Source organism: Lontra canadensis, unplaced genomic scaffold (genome assembly GCF_010015895.1).
Source record: "Lontra canadensis isolate GAN:19392208 unplaced genomic scaffold, GSC_riverotter_1.0 scaffold2, whole genome shotgun sequence".
Taxonomy (NCBI): domain Eukaryota; kingdom Metazoa; phylum Chordata; class Mammalia; order Carnivora; family Mustelidae; genus Lontra; species Lontra canadensis.
Window position 1 is genome coordinate 47,632,186 of NW_022630996.1, and position 21,477 is coordinate 47,653,662.

Below are 21,477 nucleotides of genomic sequence, written 5' to 3' on the forward strand. Positions count from 1 at the left end.
ATAAAACAAACTGACAATAACCAAGTGCTAGCAAGGATACAGAAGAACAAAATATCTCATAGATTGCTGGTAGAAATAAAAAATGTAGAGCTACTCTAGAAAACACATAGTCAGTTTCCCATAATTTAAAAATGCATTCACAATACAACCTAGCAATCCAATTCCTAGTTATTTATCCTAGAAATATTAAAAGTTTTTTGTTAGAGACTTCTGGGGAAGATGGCAGAGTGGGAGGACTCTATGCTCAGTCCATCCCATGGATACACCTAGATAGCAACCACATCAGCATAAATAGCCCAGAAAACAACCCAAAGAGTGGCAGAACTTTGTCTCTATAGCTATGAAATACAGAGATATAGAGAAAAGGCCACATCAAGAAGGGCAGAGCTGTCAGGAACCAAAGTGACCTGTAAGACTGTGGGAGTGAGAGAAACCATAGCCACAGAGAAGAGAGAGGAAAAGACCCCACACCAGGTACTCCAGGAACCCATACTAGGATGATGAATCCCCATAACTTTTGCCTTAGAAAGACTGAGGGACTAAATTTCCTGAGTTCTTATGCTCAGAGGGGGTTATTAACATCAGGAACTTTAAAAATCAATGAGTTCAGCTCTAGGAGGTCTGGAGGGCAATAGGAAACCGAGTCCTTACCCTTAAAGCAACCGCATACAAACAGTCCCACTGAGATACAGCAAAGCAGGAATTTGAAAACCTCAGGGTGTATGGGAGGGAGATTTATTTACTAATCTCAGAGCATATGCAGAAGGGGCAGAGACCAAAGAGCTGACAGATGCCACTTCCCCACCCTGGCCCTCAGCCTAGATATACAGACACCTACACGAGCCAGCACAGCGTGAACATTCTCCACCTAGCTGGGTGGAGTATATTTGCCTTGCCCCCGCATACTCCTGTGGACCCACCCTCTCCAACCTGCCCTCTGCAGGTATCCATAAAAAGCAGCACCACACGCATGGAAGCATGCAAGTAGCACCAACAGGATCAGCACCACCTGAAAGTGACTCTTGCCCCAGAAAGAGGGGAGCATAACCACATATACCAGTTCCATTGCTGCTTCATCAATGCACTAGGGGCAGACATGTGGTTTGACTACAGGCACTGCCCACCAAGGGGAGTTTCTCAAGGGACAACAGAGGGAGAATTCCCGGCAGTTCTGTGCAGCCAAAGCTCTGGCAAATAACAGTTCTGACCCAACTCAAGCTCAGGGCAGCCCCAAACTGGCCCAAAACAACATGGGGACCAAACTGCCCACAACAGGCAAAAAGAGCTATTGCAGACAACTGGACTGAAGGCAAATATGGCTCAGCAACAACACTAGTGTGCATGCAACACACACACAACACACATAGGAGACTCACATCCGAAGCACCAGATTCTGATGAACGGGGGACACTGTACTGCAGGGCACTGAAGGATCTCTTCTTCATAAAGCCACTGCTTTCAAGATCAGGAGACATAGCTGACTTTCCTAACACACAGAAACAGACACAGGGAGTTAGACAAAATGAAGAGGCAGATGACTATGTCTCAGATGAAAACAGAGGGCAAAATCACAGCAGCAGAGCAAAATGAAAGGGAGATAAGTAATACAGTTGATAAAGAACTTAAAGTAATGGTCATAAACTCACTGAACTTGAGAAGAGTGAGAGATCTCAACTAGAGCCTGAACAAAGAAATAGCAAACATAAAAAGAACCAATTGGAGATGAAGGACTCAATAACTAAAGTTAAAAATACATTAGAGTGAATAAATAGTAGACCACAGGAAACAAGAATGGATCAGAGACCTGAAGAAGAGTAACAGAAAGCAATCAAGCTGAACAAGAGAAAGGAAAAAAGAAATAGAAAATGAGAATAGATTAAGGAAACTCAGTGCCACCATCAAAAGTAATAACGTTCTCATTATAGGGATCCCAGGAGATGAGAGAGAAAAGGAAGGAGGAAATTTATCTGAAAAAAATAATAGCTGAAAAATTCCTGAATCTAGGGAAAAAAGTCAGACATCCAGATCCAGGAGGCACAGGGCTGTCTCAACAAAATCAAACCAAGGATGTTCACACAGGGACACATAGTAATTAAATCACAAAAAGTAGTGATAAAGACATAATTTTAAAAGCAGCAAGAGACAATAAAAACAGTTACATACAAGAGAAACCCCATAAGGATATCAGTGGATCTTTCAGCAGAAAGTGCAGGCCAGAGGGGAGTGGCTGATATATTCAAAGTGCTGAAAGAAAAAACCTGCAACCAAGAATACTCTATTCAGCAAGACTGACATTCAGAATAGAAGGACAGGTAAAGAGTTTCTCAGACATAGAAAAGTTAAAGGAGTTCATCACCAATAAACCAGCCTCACAGGAGATGTTAAAGGGGATTCTGTGGGTGGACAGGAAAGACCATGGCTGGAGTAAGAAAAATAAGAAACACAAAAGCAATAAAAATAAATAAACAACTGATATAAAATCAGTTAAAGGTGGACTCTGAGAAACAAACTGAGGGTTTTGGAGGGGAGGGGAGTGGGAGGTTGGGTGAGCCTGGTGGTGGGTATCATGGAGGGCACGTATTACATGGAGCACTATGTGTGGTGCATAAACAATGAATTTTGGAACACTGAAAAGAAATAAAAATAAATAAATAAAAAAATTTAAAAAAGGATTCTCAAAATAAAAGTATATGAAGTATGACATCATATGCCTAAAACATGGGGGGAGAGGAGTAAAAATTTAGTGCTGTTAGAATAGCTCAAACTTAAGCATCCACCAACATAGTGTAGATTACTATAAGCCTATTAGTAATCATAATAGATATGCAAAACCACTAATAGATATGCAAAAAATAAAGAGAAAGGAATCCAAGTATATGACTAAAGAAAGCCATTAACCTTGAGAAGAGAACAGGAGAAGAAAGAAACAGAGACAAATATAAAACCCATAAAACAAGTAAAATAATGGCAATAAGTTCATAAATATCAACAAGAACTTTGAACGTAAATAGGCTCAACACTCCAATCGAAAGACATAGGGTGATGGAATTTCACAAAAGCCAGACCCGCCTATATGTTGCCTACTTGACATTCAATTCAGACCTAAAGACACAAGCACACTAAAAGTAAAGGGAAGGAAAAGCATTTATTATGCAAATGCAAGTGGAAAAAAAAATCCTGGGATTGTGCTATTGTGAATATTGCTGCTATAAACATTAGGGTGCGTGTGCCCCTTCATATAGGAATAATCTTCTTTATCAATTCATCTATCAATGGACACATGGACTGCTTCCATAATTTGGCTATTGTAAATAATGCTGCAATAAACATAGGAATGCGTGTGTCTTTTCAAATTATTGTTTTCTTATTTGTGGATAAATACCCAGGACTGTAATTATAGGATCAATAGTAAATCTATTTTTAATTTTTTGAGGAAATGTCATACCATTTTCCATAGTGGCTATACCACTTTGCATTCCCACCAACAGTGCAAGAGAGTTCCTCTTTTTTACACATCCTTGCCAAAACTTGTGTTTTTTATTTTAGCCATTCTGACAGGTGTGAAGTGATATCTCATTGTGGTTTTGATTTGCATTTCCCTGATGATTGAGTGGATGTTGAGCGTCTTTTCATGTGTCTGTTGGCCATCTGCACATCTACTTTGGCCATTGGTACATCATGTTTTAATACAAGGCTAATTTATCCTGACTGCAAATGACACTTTTTCTTCTAACCCTTGCATTGTGAACTTACACATTTAGGGATGTCAGACTTAGACATATAGGCATTGTTTAACATACTTTTAAATATGTACTAAGGAGGGCACATATTGCATGGAGCACTGGGTATTATACGCAAAGAGTGACTCATGGAACACTACATCAAAAACTAAAAATGTACTGTATGGTGACTAACATAACAATGAAAAAAATAATTAACTTAAAAAATAAATAAATAAATACCTGTGTAGATTCCAAGTTTTTCAAAACTTCTTTGACAACAGCAGTATGTTATTGGCCATTTATTTTATATAAGCTTCATGCTGTTTCTGATGGTTTGTAGAAACAAAAAAAATTAGTCCTTCTCACATAATTTGTGAAATTTGCTTTGTTTTATAAATGAACCACTTCACCTTGGCCATGCAAATGTAGGGGCTTGAACCCTGGCAGAATTGGGTCCAAATCTTTGGGCAGATTACTTAACTCAGAACCTGCTTCCTCAACTCTGAAGTGGGGGACAGTAAGATTTATTTTGTAAGAATGCCATAGGTTTAGGCATAGTAAAAGAGAAGGACTTGGTTCATTGGCTGGCAATGATAGGCCCATAGTTAAGGGCGACTATTTGAAACGTCAATTACTTTACACACTTGGAGATTTTCTTCCTTAAAAAGCAAAAAGAGAAATTTGCCATATTGAAAAAAATGCACCCTTAAAAATCGCAATACTTCAAATCAAATACTTCTATTATTAAAGTTCAAAATGATTAAGATCAGATTTTAAGTTAAAAACTGTATTAGCTATAGAGGTTTCAGGGTAATATATTTTGATATATCTTTTTAAAACACTGGGTTTGTTTTGTTTTGTTTTTTACCACAAACAATGCTCCTATTAAATGTGCTTTTCCTTGTGCTATAACCATAATTTATAAAATAATTTACATTATAAATGTATAATAGGCATACCTATATTAATTTTAGTTTTTAATTTTGACTTTTCTAGGTTTCTAAAAAGGTCTGTCCTATTTTGTCAATAGAGAAAACTAGCCCAGCACTTCTATTTTATTTTATTATTTTTTTAAAAATTTTATTTTATTTTTTCAGTGTTCCAAGATTCATTGTTTATGCACCAACCAGCACTTCTATTTTAAATTTCAAATGCATTTTTATCAATCTATTCATATTAAAATAAGTCAGTAATAGTGTTTTATTCTTTTCAAGGTCTGTTTTTTTCCAAATTAAAAGGAAATTTGATTTTTATTATGATTTGAGAAATCATTATTTAAAAACCTAAAACCTTATAGCATTTTCTCAAACAGCAAAAGTCAAGGAAAAAAAGGCCCACTCTGAGTCAATGATTTTGTAACCATTTCTTTGTTGAAAAAATTTCTATGCATTTTTCATTCTCTACCACAGGGTGGAGTATTGCTTTAAATATGGGATCTTTTTAAACCATCCATTTCTAACTATATTAATTCTATTACATAGATAGATATATATTGAAGTAGTGCTTTAATGAATGCAGAAATTTTGAGTACTAAAATTTTGGACACTCTAAGAATCATTTGAATTACTACTCAGGTATAATTAAGAACAAACAGTAAACAAATATTTTATTCAATAGCCCCCAAAGGAAGAAAGCAAAGCAATCTATTCCAATCCTATAGAGATTTTATGAAATAGCATCTTGAAATGGCATTTAATTTTCATGCAACTATGTATGTTTTTTCCTCAGAAGCAGAAGTCATGGCATAGTCTACTATTTTGATTATTTGTATTTTTTTACATGTATTTGTATTTCATTTTATTTTATGTATATATATATTGTGATAATATATAGTTTGTATTGAAAAATATTTATTGAATTATATTCCATTTTTCTGGAAATATGGTCGTGCTACTGAATTGTTTCAGGATTATCATGCAAAAGACTTGACTTTACTGACACAAAGTCTGTTTATTGACGTTAAATAATTCCTAGCTAGGATACAGTAGTCTTTCAATGACTCAACGTACTTTTAGCTCAGATCAAGGGCAAATGATATCCCTGGAAGCAAAAGCTACTTGGATCTTATGGATTTTTATAGATCTGGCAGTCATAAAATTACAACTTCATGACATCTCCCTGCCTAATCCCTCTTGTTTGTTACTCAGTAGATTAATGACAGGAGCTATGACTGGCCACACCACAGAGCCAATGACAATGATGCATGAAAGTAAAGAAAGCATGTTGTTTAAGTAGTATCCTGTGGTTCGCATCTCAGACCTCTAGCAGACGATGGAAATGCTGCTCTTAACTTACACCAGAATGCTTCGGAATCCCTGTCCAGACTTATCTATCTTTTCAAAATATTTCAACTTCTGCGCAGGAGATAAAAAAAAAAAAAAAAGGAAAAGGACACGTTCTCTAGCCCTCCACATCACCCCCAGTATGTCTACTGAGCCAAGATTAAGACATAATGAAGACAAATTCAAATTTGGAAAGAGAAAGATGACATTTCAAGTGATTGTTTCAGAACTGAAGAGTGGTTTAAATTTTCTTTTTTTAATTGTTGAGTGGTAACCAACCAAACATTTATATGGAGTTGTATTTCATATAACTTGTATGACTTGTAATTCATATACATATGAATATATGTATACAAGTCATATATTGACTTGTAATTCATATAACATACAATTACCCATTTAAAAGTGTACAATTCAGTGACATTTAGTGGATTCAGAATGTTGTGCAACTACCATCTTTCCCAGTTTCAAAACTTTTTATCACCTCAGAACACACTGGAACCATTAAGTAGTCTTCCCCATTCTCTGCTCCTTCTGTCCTTGGACAGTCACTAATGCACTCTCTGTCTCTATGTCTATTATGGATATTTCATATAAAAGGCATCATAGGATATATGACCTTTTGTGTGGTTTCTTTTACTTAGCATAATGTTTTCAAGGCTCGTGCACATGGTGGCATGTATCAGAACATCATTCTTTTTATGGCTGAATAATATTGTGTTGTACGTATATACCATATTTATTTATTTATCCACTGATGGGCACTTGAGTTGTTTCCACCTTTTGGCCACTATGAAAAATGCCACAATGAACACTGGGATATGAGAATCTGAGTTTCATTTTTCAATTCTTTTAGATTTATGTCTAGGAGTAGAATTGCTAAGTCATACAGTAATGCTATGTTTAGCTTTTTGAGGAACTGCCAAACTGTTCTGTGCTATACCATTTTACATTTCCACCAACAATGTATGAGGGTTCCAATCTCTTCACATCCTTGTCAATACTTGCTATCTTCCTTTATAAAAAAAATTCTAGCCATCTTAGTAGTTGTGAAGTGGTGTCTCACCGTGGCTTTCATTTGCATTTACCTACTAAATATGATGTGATGTAGTGTTCATGTGCTATTGGGCCATTTGTATATCTTCCTTGGGAAAATGTCTATTCAAGTCCTTTGTTCATTTACTAAACTCTGTGTTGTAGAGGTTTAGGGGTTCTTTACATATTCTGGATATTAAACCCTTATCAGATAAAGTATTTGCAAACATTTTCTCCCATTCTGTAGCTTTTCTTTTGTTTTCCTGGTATCATTTGATGCACAAAAGTTTTTAATGGTTATGAATTCCAATTTGTCTATTTTTTTTTCCTTTTGTAGCTTGTGCTTTTGGTACCAAATCTGGAATCTTACTGCCAATCATGAGGCCATCAAGAATTACCCCTATGCTTTTTGTTCTAATAATTTCATAGTTTTAGCTCTTACATTTAGTTGTTGATCCATTTGAAGTTATTTTTTACATATGAAGTGAGGTAGGAATCCAACTTAAGTCTTTTGTATATGGCTACTAAGTTGTCTCAGCATGTTATGTTACATATGTTTACGAACTATTCTTTCCTCATTGAATGGTCTTGGCACTCTTGTAAAAAATCAATTATCTATAGACAATTATTTCTGGACTCTCATTTCTATTCCATTTGTCTAAATTTGTATCTTTTTATAAGCACCATACTGTTTTGAATACTCTAACTTTTCAGTAAGGTTTTTTTTTTTATATTTTATTTATTTATTTGGGAGAGAGAGAGATCACAAGTAGGCAGAGAGTCAGGCAGAGAGAGAGGGGGAAGCAGGCTCCCTGCCAAGCAGAGAGCCTGATGCGGGGCCCGGTCCCAGGACCCTGGGATCATGACCTGAGCTGAAGGCAGAGGCTTTTACCCACTGAGCCACCCAGGCGCCCCTGTGATAAGTTTTAAAATCAGGAAATGTGACTCCTTCAACTTTGCTTTTCTCTTTTGATGTTGTTTGGACTACCGGGGGCCTCTTAAAATTTCATGTGAATTTTTGGATCATGTTTTCCATTTCTGCAAAAAAGACAAGTAGAATTTTCAAAGGAATTTCATTGAGTTTGTAGCCCACTTTGGGGTGTATGGCCATCTTAAAAATATTAAGTCTTCCAATCCATGGACACAGAATGTTTTTTATTTATTTAGGTCTTTTAAATTTTTTTCAGCAATGTTTTAGTTTCCAGTATGCAAGTCTTTTAACTCTGGTTAAATTTATTCCTAGGTATTTTATTCTTTTGGATGCTATTGTAAATAACATTATTTTCTTCATTTCATATCAGGTTGTTTATTGCTGGTATAAGAAACACAACTGTTTTTTGCATGTTGATTCTGTAAGCCGTAATTCTGCTGATTTTTTCTAGTAGCCCCAGTAGGATTTTTGGTGTTTTGTTTTTGATTCTTTAGGATTTTCTATACATTGAATCTTGTCATCTGCAAATAGAGATACTTTTTCCTCCTTTCTATTTGGATACTTTCTATTTCTTTTTTCTTGACTAATTACTCTTGCTAGGAGTTCCAATACAATGTTCAATAGCATTGGTGAAAGCAGGCATCCTTGTCTTATTCCTGATCTTAAGGGGAAAGCTTTTGGTCATTTACCATTGAGTACAATGTTAACTGTGGGTTTTTTGTGAATGTCATTTATTATATTGAGGAATTTTCTTTCTATTCCTAGTTTGCTAAGTGTTTTTAATTAGGAAAAGTTGCTGGATTTTGTCAACAGTTTGTTTATTGAGATGATCATTTTTGCTGTTGTTCCTTTGTTCTATTAATGTGGTGTATTTTATTGATTGATTGTCTTGTATTGAACCACTGTTGCATTCCTGTGGTAAATTCCAGCCGACATTGTTGTACAAACATTTTAATGTGCTCTTGGATTTGGTTTGCTGGTATTTTGTTGAGGACTTTTGCATTTGTTTTAATAAGGGATGTTTATCTGTTGTTTTCCCTTCTTTCGTAGTATATTTGTCTGGCTTTGGTATCAGGATAATGCTAGCCTCATAAGACACGTTAGGAAGTGTTCCCTCCTCTTCCATTTTTGGGTAAGAATTTGATTAGATTTGGTATTAACTTCTCTCCAGATGTTTGGTAGAATTCATCAGTGAAGTCATCATATTATGGTGTTTTCTTTTTTGTAAGGTTTTATATTACTACCTGATTCAATCTCTTTGTCATAAGTCTTTGAGATTTTCTATTTCTTCCTGATTCAGTTTTGGTGACATATATTTTATACTTATTTTCTATATGTCTTATATCTTTTTTCTCCTCATCTCTTCCAATACTGTCTTCTTTGTGTTTGATTGATTTTTTTTCCTAATCAACCATTTGACTCCCTCTTCATTTCTATATATTTCATATATATCATATATAATATATATAAAATAAATGTATATTTAAATTGGGTTTACTGAGATATAATTTATATACAATAAAATTCACCCCTTTTAGCATATAATTCTATGAGTTTTGTTAAATGTATACTACTGCCACAATCAATACATAAAATAATTCCCTCCCAACTAAATATTCAGTTGAGTCTTTTAGTAAACTCTCTCCATAATGCCAATCCTTCACAACTACTGCTTTATTCTGTCTTTATAGACTGTCCTTATAAAATCATACAGCATGTAGACTTTTTTTGTAGGTAGAATATTTGACATAAAATATGCCCTCTTAGCAAATGTTTAAATATATAATACAGTGTTGTTAACTACAGGCAACATGTGGTATAGTAGATCTCTAGGACTTATTCATCTTGTATAACTAACATTCTACACATTTTGACTAATATCTCTCTGTTTCCCCCTTCCCACAGACCCTTACATTCATATTCTACTCTATGTCTATGAATCTAATTAGATTCCTTATATAAGTTGTCTTGTGTATTATTTATCCTTCTGTGTCTGGCTTATTTCACTTAGCATAGCATCCTCTAGATTCATCCATGTTTTCACAAAAGGCAGAATTTTCTTGTTTTTAAAGGCTGAATAATATTCCATTGCAAATATATACCAGATTTTCTTCATTCATCCTTTTGGATGGACATTTATATTGTTTCATGTCTTCGGTATTATGAATCATGCTGTGATAAACATGGGAATGCAGGTATCTCTTCAAGATCCTGATTTCATTTCTTTTGGATATATACCCATAAGTGAGATTGCTGACATGGAGATACAGTAGTTCCATTTAAAATTCCTTGGGGAACCTCCATATTGTTTTCTATAGTGGCTGTTATCAATTTACATTCCCACCAATAGTGCACAAGGGTTCCCTTCTCTCCATATCCTCACCAATACTTGTTACCTCTCATTATGTTGGTAATAGTCATTCTGACAGGTGTGAAGTATAATCTCATCATGATTTTGATTTGAATTTCCATAATGATTAATGATGTTGAGCACCTTTCATATAGCTGCTGACAACCTGTATGTCTTTAGAAAAATGTCTATCCAGGTTCTTCTCCCATTTTCAAATTGGGTTATTCGTGTTTTCATTTTTCTTCCTGCTATTGAGTTCTATGAGTTCCTTTTATATTTTGGATATTAACCCCTTATCAGATATATGGTTTGAAATTATTTTATTCCATTCCACAGGTTGCCTTTTCATTTTGTTGATGATTTCCTTTGCTATAGAGAGCTTTTTAGGTTGTTGTTGCTCCATTTGTCTATTCTTGCTTTTGTTTCTTGTGCTTTTAGTATCATATCCAATAATAATTGCAAAGACCAATATCAAAAATTTTTCTCCTGTTTTCTTTTAGCAATTTTATGGTTCCAGGTCTTATATTAAAGTCCTTAATAAGCTCTGAGCTATTTTTTGTGTACGGTATCAGATAAGAGTCCAGTCTCATTCTTGCATATGGATATCCAGTTTTCTCAATACTTAATGAGTCATAAAGAAAGCTAATAAGTAACAGCAAATGTGAGTAACACTGTAGACAAGATGGAGCTATCAGACACATACGGTACCATCCCACCATAGCAGAAAACACATTCTTCTTACATGTGCAGAACATTCCCCAGGACAGATCATACATTGGACAAGTCTTAAAAATATAAAAACAAGTCTTAAAAAATATAAGAAGATTGAAATCACATCAAGCATATTTCTGATCACAGTGACATGAAACCTGAAATCAATAAAAGAAGGAAAACTGAAAAATTCAACAAATATGTGGATATCAAATAGCACATTCCTGAACAACCAATGGGTCAAAGAAGAAATCAAATAGGAAGTTAGAAAGTGTGTTGAGACAAACAAAAATGAAAACACAGCATACCAAATCTTATGGGATGCAGCAAAAGCAATCATAAAAGGGAAGCTTATAGTGATAAATGATGACATTAAGAGAAAAGAAAAATTTCAAATACACAACCTAATTTTACACCTCAAGGAATTAGAAAATGAATAAACTAAACTGAGTTAGCAGAAGGAAGGCCACAATAAAAAGCTGAAAAAAATGAAGCAGGAACTGGAAAGACAATAAAAAAATTAACAAAGCTAGTGTTATTTTTTGAAAAGATAAACAAAATTGACATACCTTTAGCTACACTCCTCCTCCCCACCCCTACAAAAAAAGACAGAAATAAACAAGATGAGAAATGAAGAGAAGACATTACAACTGACACCAATATGAAGGATCATAAGAGGCTGTTATGACCAACTATACTCCAAAGAATTGGACAAACTGGGAGAAAGGAATAAATTCCAAGAAACTTATGACCTACCAAGACTAAATGAAGAAATAGAAAATCTCTATAGACCAATTATTGCTAAGGAGTTTAATTAGTAACTTAAAACCTTTCAACATACAAAGTAGGGAACCAGATGGCTTCCCTAGTAAGTGCTACCAAACGCTTAAAGAAGAATTAATACCAATGCTTCTCTACTCTTCCAAAAAACTGAAGAGGAGGAAACACTTCCAAACTCACTTTGTGAGACTAGCATCACCCTGATACCAAAACCAGACAAGGACACTTCAAAAAAACAAAATTACAGGTGAATATCTTTGATGAACATAGATGCAATAAACCTCAACACAATTTTAGCAAATTAAATTAGGCAGCAAATTAAAATTAAATTAGGCAGCATCTTGATCATAAGGCATGATCAAGATGAATGTATTAGGCTTAAAAATGATTCAACAAGTGCAAACCAATAAATAACAAAAGGGAGGATAAAAACCACATGATCACCTAAATAGGTACATAAAAAGCATTTTAACAAAAATCAACATGTTCTCATGATTAAAAACTCTTAACAAGCTGGGTAAGAGGAAACATACCTCAACATAATAGAACAGATATATGGCAAGCCCAGAGCTAAAATCATACTCAATGATTAAATGCTGAAAGCTTTTTCTCTAAGATCAGGAACAAGACTAGAGTGCTTGCTATCACTACTTTTATTCAAGATAGTACTGGAAGTTCTTGTTAGAATAGTTAGGGGAAAAAATATATATGTGCACACACACACACATATAAAAGAAAGGAAGAAAAGTCATGAAAATCAGAAAGGAAGAAATAAAATGAATTCTGTTTGCAGACGACATGATACTGTATGTTGGAAAACCTAAAGACTCTCATCATTAAAATGTTAGCACTAATAAATTCTTTATATTGCAGGACACAAAATCAATATACAAGACTCAGTTGCTTTTCTATATATTGCCAATGAACTTTCCGAAAAGGAAATTAAGAAAGCAATTTTGTTTATAATGGCACCAAAACATATAAAATACTTTGGAATAAATTTAACCAATAGGCATAAGGTCAGTACACTGAAATTTGAAGACACTGATGAAAGAGTATGAAGAAGACAACAATAAATGCAAACATATCCCAAGTTTGTGCCCCATCCAAGGCACAGATGAGTCTTTGAAAGATCAAAGGGGTTATTCTATGTTCAGCTCATAAACTGTTTTCTGTTTATGCCAATCATTAGGTCCTGTGTCCACAGATATATATTTCTATGTATGTAAGCTTCAATTACTATTAAAAAGGGTGATAAATTTCTGGAGTGAATTTTAATTTGTATTCAAACATCTTGTCTTATCCCCTAGAGTATAAATGTCCTAAGGTACTGATTTTCATCTTATACTCCCACTCCCTCTTCCTTTGAAAACTGTAACAAGGACCCAATATTTGATAGTTTCATTGACTTTTTTCTCAACAGTTTCCATTAAGTTTACCTATAAAAAGTGGTAGGATTTATGTCAATGTTCCAACTGCAGGTGGCACTGACTGACTTAATTTGTCAGCTCTGTTCTTAGTTATTCTTTCTTAACCTGGAAGTGAGCAGAATACTACACATCATGAATCATGTTGAAGGAAAAGCCTGAAGAATGGTTCCTTTGAGGGAGCAGTTTCATGTGGGAAACCATTTTCTCTTTTTATCTATTGTACTCCTAGGAGTTCAGCCAGGACAGCATCTGCTTAGTTTATTTGAAATATCTTAGTGTCTAGCATGGTGACGTGAGCATGCAGAAATTTGATAAATGCTATATCATGATAGTAGTGGCTATCATTTCTAGAATGACTATGAAACCCATTCACAAATGATTTGATGCTGTGATGTCATGGTATGACCTGTTTTGTCTCCACACTTCTTTTACTAGAAGCCTTGAACTACATTTGTTTAAATATTCAACATATCATAGGAGGGAATCATAGAAGCTACCTAGTCCATATACCTTATTTTACACAGGAAGAATTAAGAACAGGAAGATTTAACTTGTTCAATATAAAGAGTATAGCTGGCTCCAGATCTAGCAGAAAAAAACAGGTCTTCTGATCCTAAGCACAGTGATATTTCTACTATATTAAAAGAAGTTGGTTTTACTATTATAAAATGGTAATTTATTGCTCTTCTTAAAAAAACATGTTTTAGAATTCACAACAGAATACAAGGATACTGAAAAAAAGGGCACCTGGGTGGCTCATTGGGTTAAGCCTCTGCCTTTGACTCAGGTCATGATCTCAGAGTTCTGGGATTGAGCCCCACCTGGGGCTTTCTGCTCAGCAGGGAGGTGGCTTCTCCCCTCTCTCTCTCCCTTCTTGCCTCTCTGCCTACTTGTGATCTCTGTCTGTCAAATAAATAAATAAAATTTAAAAAAAAAAAGGATACTGAAAATGACTTGAATGTATTCCTTCCCAAGTTGAAGATTTTGATAGAGTGGATGGACCTATCCCATTTTATCAGGCATTTATTGAGTAATAATGAAATTCAGAGCTAGGAGAATACAACCTAATTAAATCTAGTTGTGTAGCTAATTTCAACTTCAGCTGACAAAGGAAACTGACAGATTCAAGTGAATAGAACTTCAGGGTGTATGTTAATATTGGCTTCAGGGAATTAAAAAAAATTTTACAGACTTACCTCCCTGGTGAGATGACCAGTGTTGAAAGCAAGTCTCCTTTATAGTGACCCAGGTATCAATTTCTCCTGGAGTTCAGGGAAAAGAATGTGAATTTCATAATACACAATATTGTATATATTCTGACATTAGTGATTTTCATTGGCTGAGGCAAATCGATGTAGTATAAGAGGAAAAGCCTATACATCCCAAAGTAGGCTTGATGCAAAATACATCTACCATAACAAACCTTAAAAGACACTTGTTCTTTTGGTTAATTTTGTGGCCAAATGCTTTATTTCATAATTCTGGAAGTCAACCAACTCCCTGTTCCCTCACTACATTTCAGCACTGAATAAATACAGTGCTGGACTTGGCCCACTGAAAATGACCTGCTATCACTCATGCAGGCAAAGCCACAGATTCTGAACTGATTTGGTCCTCCTTCTGGATTGTGGTAGGGAAAATAAACGCACACAGTGACTTATTTCTGTTTCTTCAGGTGACTTTCACCTTGGCTGACTGATTTGTGCTGGAACAGACCACAGAGAGACCTTCCTCTGCTGCTCAGCAACCAAAGGTCAAGATACTTTCATGCTTCTCTCTTTCCTTTTCCTTCCTTCTGGGATTGATCTTGTTCTTTCAGGCCTTATATTATTGTCACACCTCCTTTTTTTTTTTTTTTAAACCTCTTTAATTTTGTGATTAATTGCACATTTTTCTTAAGCCCAATAGTACAAAACTATTTATTATTTTACAAAAGAAGAATTCTTATGCAGAGTATGCAGAGTCTTCTCTTTGCCTCTGGTCTCAGCCAGGCTGAGCCATTTGCTGTTCCGCACAGGGCTGAGGCAACTTCATCTCTTTGTGTGTGTGTGTGTGTGTGTGTGTGTGTGTGTGTATGCTGCTTCATTGCCTAAAATGTCCATTCTTTCCTTCTAAGACTTAGCTTTATCATTACCTCAAAAAAACTTTTCTTGTCCCATTTGGTCTGGATTAAATGCTTCTCATTGTATTTCCTACATTATATCCTGGTTCATCATTCTACTCCTCACAGTACATTCTTAGCGCCATTTTGTTGCCCTTACACCCTCTACTGCTATCTCATAGGCCAACATAGAACAATCACTGGCTTCCTTTTTTCTATAGCCTACACCCCTCATAGGGCCTGACACACTTGATGGATGAATAAATGGATAGGCATTTGGAAGAAGAATCAGCTTGGGGACTGCTAATTTCAAACATACATTTTATAGAAAATACTTATGTGATATAGATGGAAAAAAATTAGATCTAGAATCAGAGGACACGAGGCATGACCGAGACAAGAATCTCAGCTAACCCTCATTTCAGTTTCCTCCTCTGTAAAATAAAATTGTAAAAACTGATTTCTTATGATAAAAACAATTCTTAGAGACAGATTAATTTTTTTTTCCCACTATAAGAGTGAAGTGGCTTGGAAGCTTCTAGTCAATCAAACAATTATATATGGAGGTCTTAATACATATTTGTCACAGTGTACAAATGTTCATAGCACTTTAAAAAATAATTATTTTAAAATTATTATTTTTAAATATAAAAATAAATTAAAAATTTAAATATTTTTAAATATTTAAAATTATTTTAAAAATAATTCAGAGCTGAGCTGACACATAAATGTTCAAATAAATATATGGTTTAACCTTAACAAAACTAACTTGGACCACAATTCATATGTGTATATGTAGAAGTACCAACTCAGGATGGTTGTGGAAGAAGTGCTGTAGGAAAGGAATTTTACAACTTAATGAGGACCAGTGAAGAATAATAGGATTTTAAAACTGAATGGGTCCTAGAGTCACCTCTCTCTTTTGATTTAGAACAAATTCAGTTGATGTTTGATGAGTTGTAGCCTAATCAAAGAATATACAGAATCCTACCTGTTAAGGATGATTCTGAATCTGGTACTCTTTCCACCACAACATCTGAGCTCTTTTATGATGGCTGAGGCTATAGCCAGGAGTGACAAGGCACATGTAAAGCCAAGGGTAGAAAGAAAAAGAAAAAAACATAGTGGAGTTAAGGCCCTTGAAATTCCAGCCAAATATTCTAGACAAAATCCTGACATATATTTCAAATACTACATGAAGCAAATATCTCCTTTTATTTTTCCTGCCCAGTATCACTTTCTTTGATAAGAAAACTCTACTTTTCCTCAATGAACTATCTCTTTCAGACTTTCGGTCCTTGTAGCTTAAATGGAGCCTCTCTGTCTAGGAGCAACCTTGTTGCTAATCTGTGTATTTCTAACTTATTTATCTTAGATATTTGTAGAGTAAACATTTCAAAGTAGACAAAAGAATTTTTTTTATCTAACCTTTGAAAACTCTGCAATGACTCAATGATGATCATCTTCCATTCTATAGTAGCATATCTATGCCCTATTTTAGTTAAATATTTATTGAAGACTGTTTTCCACCTCTGACATTGTGAACCTTGGCCTTTAACTGCTATAATCTTTTAAAATATATTTAAACTTCATTCCCAACTCTTCTAAATACATGGTTTCCATCACGAGGCTTCTACTAAATCCTGTTCCATACAGCTTCTTAGGGTCCATACTCCATAGTATCTATTAGAATAGCATTGATTTTTCTCTTTGTCAAGTGTATTTTTGAACATTGTCTCTTTGTTTGATGAAAGAATGCTGGTTCTGCAGATAGACACCTTTGGCTTTGAATGCTGGCTCTATCACATGTTAGCTATGTGATCTTGGGAAAGCTATTTAATATCTTTCAGCATAATTTTCTGTAGTTGCAAATATGTAATTATTTATAGCTACCTCATGTGCCTAATAGGTATAGAGTAATATAGATATAACATGTAATATATGTATCAGAGTTCATGGCACTTAGCGCTCTAAACATTAGATAATATTGTTATCATTATTCTTATTCCAGAGCATTCACGTGAGCTATTCTTTTCCACTTTTGTTAGGTTGTAAAATTTTTATAGCATCTTTCCATATTTTGAGAGCTGAGTCATGTTTTACTTTAAGAGACAAATTCACTACTGCTATTGGGTCCTTTGCTGGTCATTTGATAATAAAATAAAATATTTATCTCTAATAACTCTAAGCATGTTAGAGAACAGATAGATAGACATTTGCCAGTGTGTCTATCTCTACTCTCTATCACTGGACCCCAGCACCTGTCTTAAGGAAGGACCACGAGCTTGTACGTCTTACGATCTACAGCTCCTGTAGCATGTGACCAGCAGGAAATGAGAAAGGGAGGGAGAGAGATAGGGAAGAGACACCAAAGAGTTAACTCATAGTATTTCCAGATTTTTTCAGTCTGAATTCTAGAAAACATTTTAAAGTGGTGCATGGAAATTATATATGTTTACATCATACACATATGTATATATATTTTTTCCATATAATTAAAATGTCAAAAACTGTCCAAATTCCTCATTAAACTATAATGTGTACAATATTTCTTTGAATGAATGTGCCAATTGATCTTTTTAAATATGTCAAGACAGAGATATTACTTTGCTATACATTTTGTGTAAGTACATTTCATTTGTTCAACAGAATTACCGATCACGTACTGTGGGATGAGCAATACTCTAGATGCTGGAAATGTGCAGACAAATAAAAGACGATCTCTGCTTTGCTATAGATTACAGACTGGTAAAGCAGAAAGGCTAGTAGGTAGAAAAATTGTGATATAATATGGCAAGCATGTGATTCTATGGAGTTATTAAGTTAGTGCAGATCTAAAGAATGACATAACTAACAAAATGGGAAACAGCTCTTTTTCTCTCTGGTGCTTGAAACTCGGGAGCCATCATGAACGACACAGTAACTATCCGAACCAGGAAGTTCATGACCAACCGTCTACTTCAGCACAAACAAATGGTTATTGATGTCCTTCATCCTGGAAAGGCAACAGTACCTAAGACAGAAATTTGGGAAAAACTAGCCAAAATGTACAAGACCACACCAGATGTCATATTTGTATTTGGATTCAGAACCCATTTTGGTGGTGGCGAGACAACTGGCTTTGGCATGATTTATGATTCCTTGGATTATGCAAAAGAAAAATGAACCCAAACATAGACTTGCAAGACATGGTCTGTATGAGAAGAAAAAGACCTCAAGAAAACAGCGAAAAGAACGCAAGAACAGAATGAAGATAGTCAGGGGGACTGCGAAAGCCAATGTTGGTGCTGGCAAAAAGAAGTGAGCTGGAGATTGGACAACAGAAGGAGTAAAGACGCTGCAGTGGCTTTATCTGTGGTGATTGTGCAGATTTTTCATGAGAGGATTAATAAACTAAGAATGTTAATGTGAAAAAAAAATGGGAAACTGAATGGTTGTCCTAACACTAAGTTTTGGTTTGGTTATTTTTGCCAGAACAAAATGCATTTATTTATAAACTTTAAAAAATTACTTCTTAATTTTGCTCTCTCACAGCCTAGTCTTTGAAGACCCCTCAGTAATCCTCTTCCTGCCTTCCTTTTACAGATGCCCATATTTTCTTCTCTAACTCAACTCTAACTTTTGCCTCTATCATTTCTCTCCTTCCAAAAGTGGATGTTAAGGGCATAGTGAAAAGTGAAGGCAGCAGCGGGGGCACGATAAAACTAGTGGGGTACAAGCAGGTAGGTCTTTTGGTGCAATGACAGAAACTTAGTTCCTACTTGCTCAGGCAAGAAAGGTGGTGTATCATCCTTCACAAACAAACCGTAATGGTGAGGGATACGCCATCCTCCACTAGGCCGTGAGCTGATTTGAATACTGACAGGATCCTCTCACCATTTCACATGCCTGCTATTTTCAGGTCTAATTCCCTCTTCCAGACAAACTTCATGGTGTTGAAACAAGGGCTCCTGGTAGCTTCCAGGCTATAATGAGTCCCTTCTGTTAGCTTCCACTTGAAAAACTCTTCAGAAAAATTTTGATTAGATAGATGTGATGTGAACAATGAACAAGGAACAACGTGACCACGAGATTGTGGCTCTAGTTCAACTATCCAGTGGTGGAAGAGGAAACAAGAACACACTTGAGAAGAAGGTGAATGAGGGGAAGGTCAAACAGAAGCAGTCATACATACATGCTGGCTTTCAAGAAATGTTTACTGAGTTCTTACTATGGGCCAAGCATGAGACGTGCTGTCATAGTCTAATGGGCAAGAATAATATTATTCAAATGATCTATAAATAAGCCTTCTCAATGGAGGACGGGGCAGTTGCCCTGTTTCGGGTGAATTCCACTTTCCAGATTTCCCTGAACCTGACTACAGTCAGCTTCAACAGGCTGGGGTCAGTCAGAAAAACAGACCCACTGGTTTAACTCTTCCAAGAATAAAAAGTTTCACTTAGAAATTAGGTTTTATATGGATGTTGGAAGATCTGGAAAGGGAAGATCAGAGATTTGCCATGGAAAATCAAGGGCACCAAAGCTGGAAAGTCAAGGAAATTGGCATGGAGAGTCAGGAAAGACCGCTGCCATCTGAAGCTATGATACAGGTAGTTCTCAAGTTCTCACTAAAAAGCTGCTCTGATTCTCATGCCTGCCTACAAGTCTGGCTGCCACCACATCCACACAATAATATATTTAGCTTCTCTTCTGCGTCCAAACCTCATGCAACTTCCTCTCAAAGGGAAAAGGGAAATCTTACCCAGAATGAAATAAGGAAGAGGAGTGTGGGGAACGCAATCTCCCAGACCTTAAAAAGGTGTAGTTATGATGCTGAGTTGGCAGCGGACAATTCATCCCAGCATCCTTACCCATATTCAGATGTTGACATGTTGGCCAGCCCTTACTGATGACTAGCTCCTGCCAGTCACAGTCCTCAGCATGTCATGTTTTCTCATTGAAGCCTTATAGCAGCCCTAGTGTTGGTGTGGGATAAAGTGAGTAGCAGGGAGAGAGAGATTTAGCTTTCACCTTTTATAGATGAGAAAACTAAAGCTAAGAGAAGGACCTGACCCATAGTTCCACAGCTGATGTAACAGTGGAGCTGTACTTCGAATGCCAATCTCTGGCAAGAGAAACTGATTTCTGAACTGCACATACCACACTCTCTAATCTATTCCTTATTTGATAAAATTGTTGGTTATGGTGCAGGGAATCAAAGGCAGTTTTTTCTCTCATGCAGTGTCACTGAAGATGGCACTTCTAATTTCAATGACTCTTGTAAAAGAGCCATTTGGGAAGATAAATCTGGATGTATAAGGTTTTTAAAGGTCTGAAAGATAGATGGACTCCCAAAGGAAATTTCAGCAACTGTGAGGAAAGCTAAGTAGAATGTATACACTGTGGATGGATTGGATTCTTTGTCCAAAATTATTTAAGGCAAACAAAAGGTGTTTGGAAATTTTAACAATAGTATTAATCTTTTAAAAACTGGGAAATAGTAATTCTGCTGGGCAATTAAAAAAAAAACCTATACCTTTGTGAGTTGTAACATAGTATAAAAGTATGTTGAAATGAAGGAAGGTACTATTGCAATGAGAGTGAAAGGTAGTTATAATGGAATATGAAAAAAAGAGAGCTTGCCAGGAAAAAAAAAGTACTGATGGTTATCAGACCAATTTTAGAAAGGAACAGAGAAAAAGAGAAGGAGCAAGAGAGTAAGAGAATAAGCGAGTGTATGAGGGAAACTGTGTATGGAAGATTCAAGTAACACATCCTCTCCTCAAAAGGAAGAAATCTGTAGCACAACAATGTTCCAAGGGCTTAATAAAGAAGCCTTCAATCCCATTCTAGTCTTTCTGTATGATCTCATACTCCTCAAACAATTTCTGCTTGCTAATTTGGCTTCTAAATGGTTTGATATTCTAAATGATTTGATGGGGTATCTTGTATAGTAGAAATGATCTTTTTGATTACTGGAAGGATGTCTTCCAAGATAAATACATAAATCTGAAAATTGCCTTATAAATGTATTTCTGGTACATATATAATCAGACTCATAACTTTCTCAAGATCTCAACGTAGAACTGATATCCTGAAATCCTGGACATAAAAAGCTGAGAGCCAAATACTAGGCCACTATGATGACTCCTTCAA

At 35.5% G+C, this 21,477-nt stretch overlaps 1 pseudogene; it reads left to right on the top strand.

The window, feature by feature from the left end:
• The first annotated feature begins 7,878 nt into the window (after positions 1–7,878).
• Positions 7,879–18,761, top strand: LOC116872552 (annotated as a pseudogene).
• The last annotated feature ends 2,716 nt before the right edge of the window (positions 18,762–21,477 follow it).